This window comes from Nycticebus coucang, chromosome 13 (genome assembly GCF_027406575.1).
Source record: "Nycticebus coucang isolate mNycCou1 chromosome 13, mNycCou1.pri, whole genome shotgun sequence".
In the NCBI taxonomy this organism is placed as follows: domain Eukaryota; kingdom Metazoa; phylum Chordata; class Mammalia; order Primates; family Lorisidae; genus Nycticebus; species Nycticebus coucang.
In genome coordinates this window covers 97,723,181-97,741,693 of record NC_069792.1, presented here as the reverse complement: position 1 = coordinate 97,741,693, position 18,513 = coordinate 97,723,181, and the positions used below count along the sequence as shown (strand labels likewise).

The 18,513-nt window shown below is 45.8% G+C and overlaps 1 protein-coding gene across 1 annotated transcript in view; it reads left to right on the top strand.

Annotated features, from left to right (window-relative positions):
• Positions 1 to 16,002: 16,002 nt before the first annotated feature.
• FAM135B (family with sequence similarity 135 member B) overlaps positions 16,003 to 18,513 on the top strand; it is a 286,925-nt gene continuing 284,414 nt past the window's right edge. Inside the window, exon 1 of the mRNA XM_053559011.1 lies at positions 16,003 to 16,074. The gene's annotated coding sequence lies outside the window, so the exon portion shown is untranslated. The remainder of the gene's footprint in view (positions 16,075 to 18,513) is intronic.

Below are 18,513 nucleotides of genomic sequence, written 5' to 3'. Positions count from 1 at the left end.
CCTTACTGCACTTATGGTTGAAGTCAATATTTTAACAAAAGGAATGAATCTGGAGACATTACGCTAAATGAAATAAGTTAGTCCCAGAAGATTCTATATTTATTAGGTATCTAAAATAGTCAAACTCACAGAAGCAGAGAGAAGAATGGTGCTTGCCATTCTTGGAGAGAGGGATAAATGGGGAGAAGTTTCTCTGTGAATATAGAGTTTTCGTTAAATTTAAGATGAAGAAGTTTTGGAGACCAACTGTACAGGGTAGGCCTATAGTTAACAATGATGGCATTGTGCACTTTAGAATATGTTAAAGGAATAGATCTCATGTTAAATGTTCTTACCAAAAAAAGAGCGTACACACACACACACACACACACACTGTACAGGAAAATCTTTGGAGGTGATAAATATGTTTAGTACCATTAGTACTTTGGCGATGATGTCATGGGTATACGCCTATGTCCAAAGTTACCAAGATGTTTGCTTCAAATGCACTCCATATTTTATATCAGTTATACCTGGTGTGATGACTAATTTTAGATGTCAATTTGACTGAAAGAATAGCAGGTAAACATTATTTCTGGGCATGTCTATGGGGTGTTTCAGGAAGGAATCAGCATTGACTCAGTGGCTGAGGAAAGAGCTTCTGTCTCTACCAATGTGAAAAGGCACCATCCAGTCAGTTGAGGGCCTGAGAAGAGGGGAAAATAGGGCAGAGGGAAAGAAAATTCTTCTTCTTCTCTCTAGAGCTGGGACACACATATTTCCCTGGCCTTGGACTTCAGAGCTTCAGATTCCCAGGCCTTTGGACTTGGGCTGAGTCCCACTACTGACTTCCCTGGTTCTTCTGCTTGGAGATGACACACTGTGGGTCCTCTAAGCTTCCATAATCATATCAGCCAATTTTCCTAATAAATTCTCTGTTTTCTCTCTATTATCTTCTATTGTTTCTGTTTCTCTAGAGTAGCGTTTTTCAATTTTTTTTTAATCTCATGGCACACTTGAACCTATAGTTAAATTTCCACAGAATACTTAAATTATGTTGATAAAAAAGAGTGAAAAAATATAAAAATATACTTACAATGCTTTCAACCTCTTTCAAAAAATAATTTAATTAATGGTCTTTAAAATTTTCCTGGCACATCTCAGATTCTCTCATAACACACAAGTGTGCCTAAGCACACCAATTAAAAATCCCTGTTCTAGAGGGTACTGATGAACATGCCTTGATAAAAACAAAGTAGCTCTCTAGAAAAAAAGAAAAAGAAAGAATGTCATCTAGACTTGCAGACTTTCATGTTGTGGAAGGGCACTAACAGGTTCCTGGAACCGCGTGATGTCGTCCCCGCAGCATGTGGAGTGTAAGGGCCTCTGCTGTGGACGTTACACATGAAATGCTCATTGATATGGGAATTTCATCAAACTCTGGTGAAAAGGCACAGTAGTAACCAGGCTGTGACACAAATCAATCACAGTTAATGTTTTTCGAGCATCTTTTCTATGATAGAATTAGTGATCGTTACTTCTTGTGGGCTGAGTTATGTTCTCCCCAAATTCAGATGTTGAAGTTCTAACCTTCAAATATGACTGCACTTGAGGGTAAGGTCTCTGCAGAGGTAACTCACTAAACTGAGGCCATTGGGATGGCTCTACTAGGGCTTGTGCCCCCTCCAAAATTCACCTTGAGACTTAATCCCCATTGTGGTGGTATGAAGAGGTGGGGTTTTTGGGGGAAGTGGTGAAGTCATGAGGGCTCTGTTCTTACACATGCTGGGGGGAATGAGCTGAGACCTCGAGTCCTTGAACCTTCTGCCAGGTCAGGACACAGCCAGGCCCCACCTGGAAGGAGAGAAGGCAACTCACACAGGACATTGAATCAGCCCATGCCCCGCCTGATCTTGGACTTCCCAGCCTCCAGAACTGTGAGAAATAAATTTCTACTTTCTGTAAATGACCCAGTCGTTGGCATTTTGTTATGGCAGCCTGATACAGCACTTCACCTGATGTTACCCCATCCTCCGGAGAGAAGAAAGGACAATGGGATGATAGACACAGAATATTGGCTTCTGGCTCAGTGGAAACTTGGAAATTCTCCCAGCTTCTCTGGGCCTCAGTTTTCATGTATATTTAGATAAGAATTACCATAACAATCATTATCATTATAATTATAGGATGGTTGTATTTAAGGAAAATTTATCATAATAACCTTGCAGAATAGAATTATTATGACCAATATTTAAAAATGTGGAAACTGAGGCTGAGAGAAGTTTAAGAGCATACAGCTAGTAAGCAGCGAAACTGAAATTTAACCCAGGGTGCTTTAGCCCAGGGGTCAGAATAGCTGCCAGTTCCTCCCCACTGGGAAGTTTCGGAGCCCTGGTGCTGCTGTGTACCCAGCTCTGTCCCTGCTCATAATATTTCTCCAATGTCCTGCCACTCTTTCTGTGGTGCAGATCTCTGGGGATTGATGTGTAAAGACATTCGTGGTCACGAGTCCCAGGGCGTGCTGCTTCTGGTGGATTCTGAGGCACACTTCCCTGGCTTTCTTGTTAGGTCTTACAGGGAGGCTAATTTTCTACCTGGCGGTGAGGGCTCCTCCAGCGAGCCCAGGAGCCACAGTTAACGGGAGCCTGGCTCTCCCTCGGGGCGCCTGCTCTCCTGTTGCCATCTCAGAAGAACGCAGCTCTCTCTGACCACACAAACTCCAGGTTCCTGTCCTTGTCCTTCTGTAGAGGTCCTGGGAGCCTGTGGCACCCACCCCCTACCTGTCTACACGCTGGCATTCCCTGGTTCAGAGGCCTTGTCCCCTCCCTAAGTCCTGCTGCTTCTCTGGGAGATGTTAATGACCCACCCAACTCCCTGGCTCCTCTAGCAGAGTGGGATACTGGTTAAGGTAAATGTAAGAAAGACCTGGAATTTAATCCCATCTGAGAAATGCCCTAGCTGAGCCTCCCTCCTGAGCTAGCTGAGCTGGTCCTCCACCACTCTGAGCATCAGCTTTTCATCTGCAAGTTGGACATAATATTAAAATCCAACTCATCCTGTTGAGAGGATTAAATTGCATAACACATGTAAATTCCTCAACATTGAAAATAAAGCCATCACTGCTGGTGGTTCTCTCCAGCCTCAGCCTCTCATCTCCTTCCACGCCCTTCCCTGCAGTTCCTGGGCATTTTCCCCAAACCCAGAATACTCCACCCCAACAAGAACACATTGACACTTGTTCTTTCTGATTACAATGTTCATCTTTGGGTGTCGTGTTCTCTTTTTTTCCTTTAACTTCACAGACATCTCCTGACCCCAGTTGCCTCATCCTCTCCCAGTCTACCAAGGCCCATCTCTTTATCCCGTGTCTTGTGATCCCCACTCATTCCTGGACCCTGTCCTGCTGCAGCTCCTCTGGAATATGAGCCTCAGCCCTGCAATCTGTTACAGCAAGTCGACACCCTGTCCTGCTCACCCGTTCTTCCCCTATACCGATCCATATTTCCCCCCTCCTCAAGCCCTCATTTCAAATATTCCTCTAGAGGAAGTCAAGCCCTCTCTCTCCTTCTCAAACAAGGTAGGAGTTCCTTCTGTTTTCAGTCCTCTAGTAAATGAATTCCATCCTGTCTCTGCAGAGCTGAGCTGGCTTCCCTGCTCCCCAGGTCTGAGTCTACCTCCGCTCTTTGCAATACTAAGGGCGTTGGAATCACTGCTTCTTGTCTCCTTTCTTTTTCTGTCTCCCTTTCCTGCAGTCCCATCCTGTTTATTATTTCAGTTTATAATCAGGCTTGAGTTGTTTCAATCCTGAAAAACATACCTTTTCTAGCTCTGGAATTTCACCCAATAATGTTATTTTTCCATTTAGCGACTGAATCAATAATTAAACTCTTATAAAAAAAAGCCAGACCCCAAGGGTTTTATAGTTAAGTATCCAAGAAATACATATTTTTATTTCATAGAAATTAAAAAGAGGAGAGATTGAATAGTTTATTAACAAACTGGTATAACGTTCAGGCTACAGCTAAGCAAGGTTGGAAAGGGAAAATTATATTCAAATCTCATTCATAAACAACAAAGTTCTAAATAGAACATTGTCAGTCAGAAGAGAATAATATTTGCAAGAAGGTTGTACATTACGACCAATTGAGGTTTATTTCAGAAATGCAAATTTGACATCAGGATAATGAGACACATGACACAATCTACTCTATTAACAGAAGTGAGGAGAAAAATCAACTCCTTATCTTACTAGATACAAAAAATGGTATTTGATAAAATTTCAGTAGCTATTATTTAAAATGTTTATTAATATAATAGAGAACTAAAACTTTCTTAAACTAATAATTGATGAATATCTACAGATACAATATAGAAACGGCCACAATACTGGCCACTTCAGAAGCATTCTCTTTAACATAAAAGTTAGGGCAAGTCTGTTCACTTCTTCTAGTCTAGATTCCTCCAAGGAACTATGATGTAAAAGAGAAATGATTTGCAGGTTTTTTTTTTTTTTTTGGCTGGGGCTGGCGCCCTACTCCTTTGAGCCACAGGCGCTGCCCGTAAAAGAGAAATAATTTGTATAGAATGTGAAAAGGAAGAATCACAGCTATCATTATTTACAGATAATACAACTGTCTACATAAGAAAACAAATGAATCTACAAACAAATTATTAGTACTAATAAGAGATTATAGAAACATGGCATCCATGGGCTTTTGTTCCCCTAAAATTTATACTTTGAAATCTAATCCTGACAATTAGTATTTGAAGGTGGGACTTTTGGGAGGTGATTAGGTTCTAAGTGGAGTTGGCGGCCCTTATAAAAGAGGTCAGAGGGGACCTCTCTTTCCCTTTCTCCCCTTGAGGAGGCTGCAGGAAGACTTCCTTTTATGGAGAAACAGGTGCTCACCAGACTCCAAGTCTGCCAGCACCTTGTTCTTGAATTTCCAAGCCTCCAGCGCTATTAGATACAGATTTCTTTTGTTTCTAAGCTCTTCACTCTATGGCATTTTATTAAAGCAGCCAGAACAAACTAAGGCGTAAGTGCAAACCAGGGAAGCTTCTTCAGAAATGTTTCTCTTGCAGATGTGGGGGTGCGGGTGGGAGGCACTGGGTGGAAGGAGGTGGGAGGATGGGCTGGGGACGAGGGCGGCAGCTGTGCAGGTGGCAGTCGAGCTGTGTGGGGAATGGCTGGAGGTGGCACTTGGGTCCTTGCTGATGAAGGAGTACAAAGGACAGGGCACAGTGACCTTTTGGCCTGAGCGCTGGGTGGGTGTTGGAGACATTTTCCGAATCAAAGAAGTGCGACTGTGGAGATGTTGGGAAAGGGTCCAGAGGGGACCCAGAGGGCTGCTTTAGGAAGGTTAACTCAGGGTGGCTGATGCTGCTAACAGAGAAATCCCAGGGTGTTGAAGCTTCTTATCTGGAGTTCGGGGAGAGGATCCACCTTAAAGACGTGAATCAGAGAGATTTTAGCATAGAGATGGTCCTGTGGCCTAAAACTAGAGTCCCCCCAAAATCTTATGCTGGATTCTAGTCCTTGATGCGAGGGTATTTGGAACCCTTGAGGATGGAGCCCTCATCAACCTCATGCCCTTGTAATAGAGGCTCCTGAGAGCTCTCACCTCTCTCGCCTTATGAGGTTACAGTGAGGTGCCTTGATCTTGTTTTTCTCTGATTTTAGAACTTTAAGAAACACAATTTGTGCTGTTTATGAGCCTCCTAGTTTATGATATTTTGTTTAGAGCAGACTGAACAAGCTAAAAGATGCTCTACTGATGGTTAGAAAATGTAATTTTCAAAATATACATTTAAAATAGGGACAAACCAGTAAGCAGTACCTAGATTTAAACTGAATAAAATATGTTAAAGTTCTTTAAGTAGAAAGTCATGTGTCTAATGTGACTACTGCATTAGAAGACGGAAATACATATACAGTTGGTTTTAAGTATATTAGTCACCCCTAAAATTATTCTATAGATTCAATGAAATTCCAAAAAAATCCTAAATAATCTTATCATTAAATTTTACAAATTTCCCTTGGTGTGTGTCACACTTTATGGGGAAAAGACATGATTGCAAGAGGGACTTTACCTAACAATTGCAATCAGTGTAACCTGGCTTATTGTACCCTCAAGGAATCCCCAACAATAAAAAAAAAAATTTTACAAATTTCTTTAAAATTTAAAGGAAGAAAGACATCTAACTCCTATTTTCCCCAGACTTGTATAGTCTTGTGTTTGGGGGAATAATTGACATAATTCTAAAGAGGAGCCAGAAGTGCAGTAATACCACATTTGATGAAAATGTTCACCCCGAGTTAACCTTCCTAAAAATGTTCATTATCAAATATAGTATTACAAACAGTGGTGTACTGTTTATAAGAGAAAAAAAAATGCTATACTAATACAGCCAAATCAAAAGCCCACATCTGGGTCCTTGGATAAGGTGTGAAGTAACAGAGCAGCCTTTGCAGACTCCTGGAGGGCTGATGGCCTGGACAATGTTCTCTGCTGGCTAACTGAATGGAAGACTTAATGTAAAAAACAAAGGCTTATAATGAAAAAAGTAATAATACAAAGGAGGATCTTAATGCCCTCAAGATAGAGAAGGGTTCTTAAAGACCACCACAAAACTGGGTTATAGCTTTCACGTGAAAGCCCTAAATTAGTTTCACAGTAGGGCTGAGTACATTGGGTACTTTTTCTTCCATTCTGGGGATTGGTGGGATTACACCAGCGGTGCATCTTACAAGGGTATATGTGAAACTTGGTAAATGTGGAATGTAAGTGTCTTGGCACAGTAACTGAGAGAATGCCAGGAAGGCTGTGTTAACCAGTGTGATGAAAGTGTGTCAAACGGTCTGTGAAGCTAGTGAATGATGCCCCATGATCATATCAATGTACGCAGTTATGATTTAAAAAAAAAAAAAAAGACCACCACAAAAAAGCAAAGGTAAAGAAAAGTACAAAAAATAACCTTGGCAGCCAAAGAAGAGCTGTTCCCCAAGGAAATGTAGAGCAACAGGAGCCTCAGGTTGCAACGAGGCATCTGAACAAATAAATGCTAAGAAACACTGTGACTATGTGAAGAACTAAAACTTCTTAATAAAGAGGTAAGCGATGCAATAATAAACCTCAGCAACACAGCAAGCATTTCTGAGGGCAGGACATATGAGTGGCCAATAGCCATATAAGGCGATCTGAACCTCGTCTGCAATCAGAAAAAAAAAAAAAAATCCTAATAGCAACCATTTCTGAATGAATGAAAGGCAATTTCCCTTTTATTATTCTGGCAAAATAAAAATCTGGCCTTAGGAGGTATTGGGAAGATTTGTAGCCGTGGGGACTGGTGTTCTCTGCTTATGCAAGTGTAATGTGATGCACTTGCTTTTGAGAATTGCGTGGGGAAACCCAGTTAGCTGGAACATGGATGTGCTCAGTTACTCAGCAATTGTCTTTTTAAATGCATAAACACACGCAAGGTTACCAGGAGATGCATACACGCAAGGTTACCAGGAGCTGCATACACTTCGTAGTATTCTCACTAGAGATAGCATGAGGACACCTGCACACTCACTCCCGTACACAGCAGCACACACAGAGGAAACAACCCAAATATGCTTTGATAATGGACTCGGATAAATGAGTTCATGTAATGGAACGTTATGCCGCGGTAGCACGGAATAATTTTATAGCTGCGTACGAAGACATGCCTGGAACTCAAAACGTGTGCAGAAGAGAGAAAACAGGTCTCAGGTGAATGGGTACAATTTAATTACTTTGACTAAAACAGCTAACCATTAATTTTACGTGATACACACATGTGCTAAAATGTAAAGCATGGGACTGACCAACACCAAGTCCAGTCGTGTTCCTGGGGGGGGAAGGAAAAGAAACAGCATCAGGAAAAGGCCCGCCTGGCGCCTCGGAGGGACGGGCTGTGTTCTTGTCCCTAGGCTGAGTGGGGTGGAGGGGTCTGTTTTACTGTTGTTATAATGAACCTTGCTCATTCCTGTCTCACCCTATGTCTCGTCAGGTGACATGTATTAAAATACATACGTAATGCGTATAACATGCATGCCTATACGTGTATCTTGTATCTGTTTGATCCATTTCATAATTTTTTTTAAAAAAAAATTAAAACAAAAGGAAAGGTATTCAATTACATTAAATTCAGGGAGAAAGGCTTGATACAAAATAATGGTAAGATTTTGAGCAGAGTATCAAAATCCAAGGCAACAAAGGCATGGATGGGATGGAATGAATTCTGATGACATATTAAATGTCAAAATTAGAAGGGACCTTAGTCTTTCTCTTATCAGTTCGGTTCATTATAGACAGGAGGAAACTGAAGCCCAGAGGGTCCAAGTGATTGCCAAGGTCACTGTTCTCAGTCCTCACAGATTCTGTGCCAAAGCAGAGCTGGCTGCCTTGATCTCAGGAGGTTATTGCCTGGCACTGATAATTTTCCAGGTGAACCAACAAGTACTTGTAGCCAAGGAGGCGCCTCAAGTCAGCAGGACTCTGGCAGGAGTGGGCCCAAGACCACTAGGTTACATTAGGTGCTGGGTCCCATGCGGGGCACCTTCCTGCTAGCAGGTGCATTCAGTCCCCCAGACCACCTTTAGGCAGTGCCCAGACCCTACTACATGGAGGAGGAGATGAGTCTCAGAGAAAAGGTATGTAGAAACTTCACGCTTAAGATAAATTCTTCTCCCTTTATAATTTAGCAAGGGCTGGTCTTGGAGCAGCACCTGGAGTTTCTGAAGAAAGGAACAATATTGAAGTCTCAAATAGTTCAATCAAGAGAAGTGAGAATGCCCTGGCCAACTCCCAAGGCTGTGCCCTCTATAAAAGGGAGAATTTGTTCCCAAAGTACTGTAGTCATTTAACATAATGAGTAAACAACTCAAAATGAGGGAGATACGGAGATTATTTATATATATATAATACATATACAATATATATATATAATATATATACACTCTTTTTTTTACTGAGTTTAAATACAGTATCATTGTTTATAGTTTAATAAAGACATGTACTTTTTTCATTGTGCAGCTATATTTTATTTTATTTTTAATTATTATGGGTACATGCTAGTTTTGTATATTTATAGGGTACATGTGACATTTTCATATGGGCATGCAATGTGTAATCATCAACTCAGGGTTATCAGAGTATCCTGGAATTTACTTTCAATGCCATTCTGCTCACTATCAACTCAACAGACTCCCCACTTTTCAAAGTTGCTGACATTCTCAAAGGGATAAATGATTTGTTACCAACTGACCTTTTTTTTCTATAGTGAATCAAGATTTTCCCAGCAGTAAAGAAATGGGCATTGTTAAATATGATAAGCAAAAATGATGTGCCCAGAGTTCTATCAGTCATTAATTTCTTAGACCTTTATTGGGGCTTCTCAGTGTAGAATGTCCTGGGACCAGATTGCTTAAGGTCAAACCCTGGCTCTGCCACTTTCTAGTTTGGAGAAATCTCATTGGCCAGCTGTGCCTCAGTTTACTCATCTGTGAACAAACTGGATGCAGCGTGGTCAACGTGAACTCTTGGTATAGCTTTTAAGGTGATGATCTAGTAGTTTGGAAATCTGTGGCTCTTTATTTACACTACTCGGAATCAGTTATTCTGTGCTATACTCAATAGATGAAGCCTGAAATCTCAGTAATGTAGCTCAGCATGAATGTCTGGTCCCCTGGTGGTCTCATGTGGGTCAGTCAGTTGCCTCTGGAGACTTCCAAGGTAACTTCAGTGGTCTGATTTACCTCCACTTGGAAAGTTGCTGGCTTATTTTTTCTATTTTGTTGCTTGTTTCTTTATTTCTGTTTTGTTTTCAGTTGCAGAGATTGAGGAGAGGGTGTGTGAGTGTGTATCGGTAGGTATTCATGTCTACTATTTCCTCAGGCAGGAAATGACACATCCCTTCTGCTGTTTGACCATTGGTGAGTCACACTGTCCCCATCCAGTGAGGAAGGCAGGTGGGCTGCAAATGCAGGTGGTGGCTCAGCAGGATTAGAATGACTGCCATCACTGAGATCCTGTCAGTGCTCAGAATAGTTAATTCTCATGTAAACCTGCAGATGAGGAAACTGAGGCTCAGGAAGATTAGGCATCATGCAGGTAGAATGGCTGAAGTTGGGCTCAGTCTGGGTCCTTTTGTTTCTAATGCCCACGTGCTGTCCATGAGAACACTGCTAGTTTTCAGGAGGAGGAGAGTGGGTGGAAGATTTCCCATACTTTTGAATGTGCAGCCAGACTATTTTAAAGTGTCCTTTTATATTGAACCCAGTCTTGAAAAGACAAATTATTTAGCATCACTAATATTTACTAAAAGGATTGACAGTCACACTGTAACCCAGTCCACACTTCAGTGGGCACCTGCCTTGACCCATCATGAGGGTCATGTGGTGAAGAAAACTCGATGGTGGTTCTCTTCCTTTACTGGGATGGGGAGGGCAGTTTGTGCCCAGTAAACTGAATTTAAGCTTGTATAAATAGACTAATCCTACCAAACTGGACAAAGGTCATAAAAAAACCCTAGAAAAAAGTGAAACAAAACACGCACATAAACATGGACTAATGATGGATGCACGTCTAGTGTAGACACAAGTGTGCAAGAAGCAACAGTAAGCAAGCACATTCACCAGGAAAGCCTCTGCCAGCCCAGACTTAGTGGTAATCAAAGTTGATCCAATCATATCTAACAAGTGTTGATCCAATCACATCTAACAAGTGTTGATCCAATCACATCTAACAAGTGTTGGCCTATTAAAAATCAATGATTTTATCTGAAGTTGGATTTACATCTATTATCATCCACTACCAACCTGGCCCTAAGTCTGTTTTTCAGACAGTGATTCTCAGAGAAATTTTGCTCAGTGTCTTGGGGAGCTAAGGGGGCTGCTGAACAGCCTGTGATGTCCAGGGCAGCCCTCTCAGGACACAGAATCACCTGGCCGCAACTGTCAACAATGCTGAGGTTGAGAAATATCATATTAGATAATGATAGTAAGACAGCTACGTAATTAATAAATACGAACCCATGGAAAATGGCAGCAAAGCTCACAACAGAGTCTATAGGTGGTAATGGACAGGGGCTGTCCGTTTACATCCTTGCTTCGCTTTCTGTAGTGGAGTAATTGTGTCCAGTTTCACAACTTTGCCTCAGTGTCCTCCTAGCGGGGTCATCTCAGGCTTGTTGTGAAGGTGGAATGAATTCCTACATAGCGTTTAGAACAGCGCTGGGCCCCGTGAGACCTCCTCTGCACAGGCCTTTTCCGTGATCACCTTTCAAGTGCCCCAAACAAAGCACTGTCTGAGGACACTTCAGTGCTGTGCTATAGAAAATGCCTCTGGTCTCTACTGCCCTGCTTTGGCCCCTGTGCTAGTCAAGCTAGTCCTTGGGTGAAGCAATTCACCAATTCCTCAGTTAACTACATTAAGCACGGTAATGAGGCCCCTGCCATAAACACAAAGATGTTTAGAACAAACTTGTGACTTTGGCTGGCAGGCAATATAAGACACACATGTGAGAAGAAAATCAACCCAAAATCTATTCGCGTAAAATTTTGAAATGTACCGAATATCTTCTGTATGTTTTGGGAACTGTGCTATCAGCTGATAAAGAAAGCTAAGAAGACACAGGCCCTCTGTTTTGGAACTTCATTCAAAGACTTCTTGGTCTATTTGGGATGTTCATTTTTATAGGCACAAGTGTTTTATGGAGCTCTGAGGCAGCTCAGTGGAAACGGATTATTTCCAAGGTAGGCTTGAAGAGGCTTCCTGAGGGTCACAATGTGAAGACAAAGGTTTGAAGGATAAGTAAGAATTCATGGATGTGCTGGACCTCTTGGGGCTTTCTGGGAAGTACAAACCTCTCAGCATTGCTGGACCAAATAGAGCAGGAGTCAGATCTTGGAAGCCTCTCCAGGTTGGGCTCAGGAGCATGCGGCTTACTCTGAAAGTCCAGAACCATTCCTGAAAGGTATTGAGAGGAAGAACATAAAATCAAAGTTGCATTTCTAAAAGATCCATATGGTGTGTACACCAGTTGGGTTAAAGAGGGGCAGAACTAGAAGTAAGGAGATCTGTTAAGAAATGACCTGGCCCAGATAAGAAACAGGATGGCCCTGGGCCAAGGCGGCGGTAGATAAGAAAGTGTAACTGATAAACACGGGACCCCACACACCCATCTCTCTAACTCATCTCAACATTTGAAAATAGTAGCTCTCACACACATAGCCCTCCCTGGGCGTGAGGCACTGTTCTAGGTGGTTTATTTTATTTCCAAATATTCAGGGGGTACGAATGTTTCTGATTACATAGATTGCTATTGCAATGGTTGAGTCACAGCTATAAGCGTGCCCATCACTGAGACAGTGTTTACTGTGCTCACAGGGTAGGGTTTTCACCTCTCCCTGGTGGATTTCCACTGAGTTTTTCTTCCCTGTGGCACATATCACTCGTTGATCGGTTCCAATATAATGGTGAGTACAGTGTTTGTTTTCCCATGCTTGAGATACTTCATTTCAGAGAATGGTCTTCAGTTCCATCCCCGTTACATCCATGAATCCACTTAATCTTCACAACAAACCTATGAGGAACATTTGATTTTCATTCTTGTTTTACAGAAAGGACCATGGAGATACAAGTAGGTCAAGCTGTATCTTCAAGGATAGACAGTAGGAGGGTGGCCAGGCCGGATTTCAAGGCCTGGTAAGCGCCTCCAGCTTTGATCTTCCTTAAGCAGGAAGTGAAGTTTCTCCCTGTTGGGGAGCTTACTCTTCCCAAATTGCCCTAAATCCATTGGGGCTTACTCAGGCCACTTCCAAGGGGAGGCTGCTCTGACTTTCTCCCAATGTGGACAGCGTGTGGGGTCTAAGCTCTTTATGACAGTTGCTTCTTGCTGCCACAGGATGTCACCATTGAACACCTGCCTCCTGCATGGAGAACAGCTTGCCTACTTGGCCATCATGTCTTTGCTCACCTGGAAGGGGCTCAAAGCCCTGGGGATCTATGAGGGAGGCCACCTCAGTCCAGCCCTGAACTGAACTCAGCCAGACCTCCTGTACTGGCTCCCAGACCGTCTCTCAGCACCCAGCCTTCTCCAATGGGCCCTCATCTCACTGCGCCAGAACCACTATCTTCTTGTCCTGTCAAAACATTTTTCTGGATACATCATTACTCACAGCCTCTTGAAAAAGATTAAGGAAAAAAAAAAACCTGTCACGGAGCCCTGTCATAGACGACTTGGAGAGCTACTTTCGTGGTAGAATTGACAGACTTGTTATATTTAATTAGATTTGTGAAATATGAGGCGAGGAGAGACAGAGAGGAGCCAGTGACTGAGATTAGCAAGCCGAGGGTCTCAGCAGGGTTCTGGCTTCTGTGTTCTTTGATAGGTCAGGGGGAACTTCCTGGGAGAGCTCACAGTGGAGGGGTACTTCTGCTTTCGAGTCGGTTCCATCTGGCCCACACTGGCCAGTTGCACAGACTTCCTTAGCAGGCCTCTTCCAACCCCAGCTGATCAGGGCCTGGCACAGATCGTCTCTAGGTCCAACAGTGCACCAGTTTGGAGCAGGCAATGCAAGGGCGGGGTTGTCTGAAGGGAAAGGCTTCAGCACAATAATTCCTAATGCTGTTTGCCACACAAAGAACAGGAGTGGGAGTGGGTCTTGGGATATATCCCACTGGGACATGTTGCATTTGATGTTATCTCAAGGTTCATTGTACAGAGTACACACACACACACACACACTCTTCTTGGTTTAAAAATCAAATTGTTCAGGGCATGATCATAAGAGGGACTTTAATAAATGCAATTAGTGTAACCTAATTCTTTGTACCCTCAATGAATCCCAAACAATAAAAAAAAATAACATTTTGTAAAAGTGTGTGTTGAAAGTCTTATTCTCATCCTAACCTTGTCTACATAATTCTCTTACCATCCTTACCCCCAACGCCATTTCTCCAAGTTTCTTACATAACCTTGCAATATATTTTTATGCTGGTGTAAGCAAAAACAAACACACACGTGTGTATCTCTCTCCTCGTTTCACAAGAGTTCTCTTGTTTTAAAAACTATTCAGCACTTTGCTTTTTCACTTAATGTATTGAGGAGCTCTTGAATCTGGATCCCAGTCCCAGCGAGTGAGCCGTATGCTCCTGGCACATCTCCAGTGCTGAGGACTAACACAGGCAAAGGTAAATGCTGGGGCCTGGTGTTGACTTTCAAAAATAAGACGTGATAAACATGCAGCATCAATAGCAACATAAAAGTCATCATTTTGTTCACATTGAAAGGACAATCATAAAACAAAGGCATCCATTTTCCCTATAATAAAAATAATTGTTTCTTTGCTATTCACCAAACACCGACCAAGGGAATGCCTCATCCAAGGCTCACGGGGCTGTGGGGAGGACAGATAGGGTAGGCCTTCAGGGTCTTCATCTTTCCCAGGTTGCTCTGGCAACTGCCTCCTCAGGACACCCCTTCCAGTGGCATCAATATCCACCCCAGCGCCCACCACACCTTGCAGTTAGAGTGACCACCCCAGCATGCCAACCAGCCTTTGCCCTGCACTGTCCCCCACTGTCCACAGGGTCCAGTTCCCACCCATCGCTGGATGCAAGAGCCCTTGGTGAGCAGACCTGCCCTGCGATTCTCACCGGCCACCTAACCTCTCCCAGCCTGTTCCCTCCCGGAGGTTCTGGATGGACCCCGAGGCCAAAACCTAGCTCTGCCTTCCTCACCATCAGGCCTTTGCGCGCCTGGTCCTCTTGTCCTGGAAGGACACCCACCCTGCCCCTCCTCCCCTACTTGTTCCTGAACCTTCTTTCAGGTGTCTTTCCCTGGTTGCCTCTCCCGCCCCACCCAACCTGGGTTAGAGGCTGCTCAGGCTGTCACCACCCTGCCTCGTACAGGGTGGGTGTCAGTGCGCCTGGTCTCACTCGCGGAGCGCTGGGCTTCCAGGGCATAGCCCTGGCTCCCTCTCTGAGGCCGTCCGTCATCTGTCATAGGCGCGCCAGGAGAACTTCCTAACATGGACATGGTGAGAATTAGAGTTCCCGTGTGAATTCTCCTGGAGGAATGCCCAGTAGACGGCAGTTGCCTTAAGCCCCCTCAAGCCTGTCCTAGGTGGACAGCATCTCGCACGTCTGCGAAGACCCCGATGTTCAGAAAGAAGTACGGAGCCCCGCGAACGGTGGGCCAGTTGGCCGGTTGAAGGCCCCCGCCGGAGGTAGGGGCTGCTTGGCGCTTTAATCCTGTCCCAGCTCTACTTGTTGCCCCCGGGCTCCTCTGCCAAGTTTGTCACCCGGTCCCCAGCCGCCGAGCCCTCCCGCCCGAGGTGTGGAAGGGACCTTCCCTCTCTCGCCCGGGTCGGCTGCTCGGAGGCTGCGGGCGCGCGCGGGCACTGAGCATGCTCGCGGCCGGGCCGGGCCGGGAGGGCGGCCGCGCGGGCGGAGCTGGCCGCGGGCAGCGGGTAGCGGGCAGCCGGCCCCCATCGCGGGCGGGCGGCGGCGGTGGCGGCGCGGGCGGCGCGCGGCTCCGGGCGGTGCGCACGGCCGCGGGAGCCGGCGGCGGGGCGGGCTCTCCCGGCGCGAGGGCGCGCGGCGCGGCGCGTGGGTCTCGCCGCGTCCCGGCGGGGAAGGCGCGGAGCCGGGGCGCCGGTGAGAGCGCGAGCTCGGGCACCCGCTCCTGCGTCCCTGGCGGCGCGTCCGGTGGAGTCCCCTGGCCGCCGCCACCGTGTCACCGAGCTCGCCTGCGCGCGTCGTTCGCCCGGCTGCCCGGAGGCCGCGGCCGGGCAGCTGTTGCACCGAGAGGGGGCAGCTGCGGAGTTCCATAACCATAGCAACCGCATCAGCACCGCGGCGGCGGCGAGGGCAGCAGCCTCTGGCTCCTCCTCCGGGCAGCCTCGCCGCGGGGACCCGAGACCCCGCTCGCAGGTGGCGCGGGCTCCTCAGTCCGCCCACCGCCGCGGCAAGTGGCGGCAGCTGGCGAAGACGAAACCAGGAGGGCGTGGGACGCGGGGCCGGCTCCCGGAGGTGAGAGAGGGGAGCCCTGCGGCGGGGACAGGTAGGTGCGAGCGCTCCGGGGGGGTCTGCAGCTGCAAACTCTCCCCTCTGTGCCGTGACGTTTCTGGAAGCGTGGCTGCTAGTTGGATGGCTGTCTATTACGGAGCAGGGATTCTGCCGCGGAATGTGGTTTATCTCCCGCTGTCTCCCCTAACCTCTTTGCCCTCCAGTTTTGCCACACATCTGGACAGGTCTTGCGAGGACAAGAGGGGCCGTTGATGTGCCTGACGGGAGCCTCCGAGTGAGTGAGGTGGTCCCCACAGAAGCCCCAGGTGGAGGCTGAAGGGGCACAGCTAGATTGTGTCCATTCCGGTTCTCGGAGCCAGTGATCCGGAGTTGGGGTGGGGAGAGCCCTGGTGGCGATTCTCAGTGATCCGAGCGAACCCAGAGACCCCTTCTTCCCGCCGCTTGGCTGGGGACTGGGGTGGGGTGGGGGGGAGCAGTACAGCTCAGCTGTAGCATGGAAGGGGCCAGAGTGCACACCAGCTCTTGTTCTGTAAAGCCAGGTTGAAACGCAGCCACTGGAGGGGGTCTTTAGACCAGGGAGGTGTTGACTATTATCCTTTTGGGACCCAGAGGTATCCCTGGAGTTTGACATCTTTTTGCCATTGACTATTGAGGGTGCGATGGAAGTGAAAGTAAAAACTGAAGCTAGCAGACGCCCCTCCCCTCTTCCTCACCCCATTTCTACCTCCCTGCCCCACATGGCCAGCGGAACAATAACTCTGTCCAGCATAGTAACCCCCTTTGCTCCTTGGCCATTGGCAAACTATTCCACTTTCAGACAGCTAGAGATGCCCGTCCACTTCAGCTCTTCCTGTGGACTGGCAGTATTGTTTTCCATCAGTCACTAGGCTGTTGATGTTCAACGATGTGCCAGACCTGAGAGGCCTCTGGGCTGCCCCCTCCCCCCCCACCGTGAGGGACTGCTAGCCACGTCTGCAGGCCAGAGAAAGGGCCCAAGGATGGAGTGTGATTCACACGCAGCTCAGCTGGGACCAGCACCCCAGCAGACCATAATAAGGGAAGGAAGAGAAAGTTCAGGGAAGATGTGGGGTCTGAAAGCTCTTGCATGTGGGTAAATCAGTCTCTGGGTAATTTCCTGCACGGCAGTCGTTGACTTTGAAGGGGCTTTCTCTTTGTGTCCTGGTCTCAGGGGACAGCATAAGTTCCAGTTAAAAGGAAATGTTATTTAATTGGGCTTTTAATTAATGAAGTATTTATGTTACTGAGGGATGTGATTTGGCAAACATTTACTCTGGGGATTTACGCCATAATGAGGATGCTATTGTCATACCTTAGACAGATGCTGAGATGTAGAGGAAAGAGGGTAAGATTTGGGAGTCGGAAACATGGATTTGAACTCTGCTTCATCCTACACTTGCCGTGTGACCTTGAGTTGCTCAACCTCGCTGAGGCTTCTTCTCTCATCTGTACAATGGGGGTGCTGGCAACTCTTGCGGTTTACCAGGCTCTGTAACAATCAAAATGGATGTACGGAGGATGTATGAAAAGGGCTTTTTAGAATCCAGCGTCTTCTGCAAGTAAAAGGAATTATCATAATTTTCTAAAAAGAAAAAAAAAATCTCCCATCTTCAGATTGGCAAATCAGTAACAGCCATCAGCCATGTAAAGGGAGTATAAATATTAGTGACTCACAGTTAAAACACAGTAGTCTGGTCCAAGTTGCACTCAGGGCACTGTAAAGGGAACTTTATCACGGGAGCATGCTGTGTGCCATCCTCCTTGCTTACAAGTGCTGAAGGTCAAATGCTTTGCCATCAAATGTGGTACTTGTCTAGGTTACAAAAGGGAGATCTGCTCACCACAGGGGTGGACTAAGCATTTTACAGTGTAAACAGAGGTTTGCACACAGTGGGGACACATCTAGATACCGGTCAGATGAATGCGTCAAACATGTCCTGGGCTCCTTGTGGCCAGGTTACTTTCATCCAGCTTTGCTCTGTAATGACACAGGTTTACCAAATGTTTGCTCAGGCTGACTGAAATTGAGCTGAATGCTTACAACTTGATTTTATTGCTGAGGGAATTGTAATTACTGTAATTTCTGGAAGGAACCAGGACTGTATTATACTGTTCCTTGGCCTTTTATACCCATACCCCTGCTTTTGCTCATGCTGGCCTCTCTGCCAAGAGCAACCATTTCTCACTTCCATCTTCCCTTAATGACCCAATATCAATACTTCTTCCTACAGGAAGCTCTCCTAGATTCTCTCTGCTATGACACTTCAGATGTGCTTTGTGACAGGCTGTGATGGGTCAGTGCTTTCATACATACCTCCTAGCTCTCTACATCAGTGGTTCTCAACCTGCGGGTCGCGACCCCTTTGGGGGGTCGAATGACTCTTTCACAGGGGTTGCCTAAATACATCCTGCATATCATATATTTACATTACAATTCATAACAGTAGCAAAATTA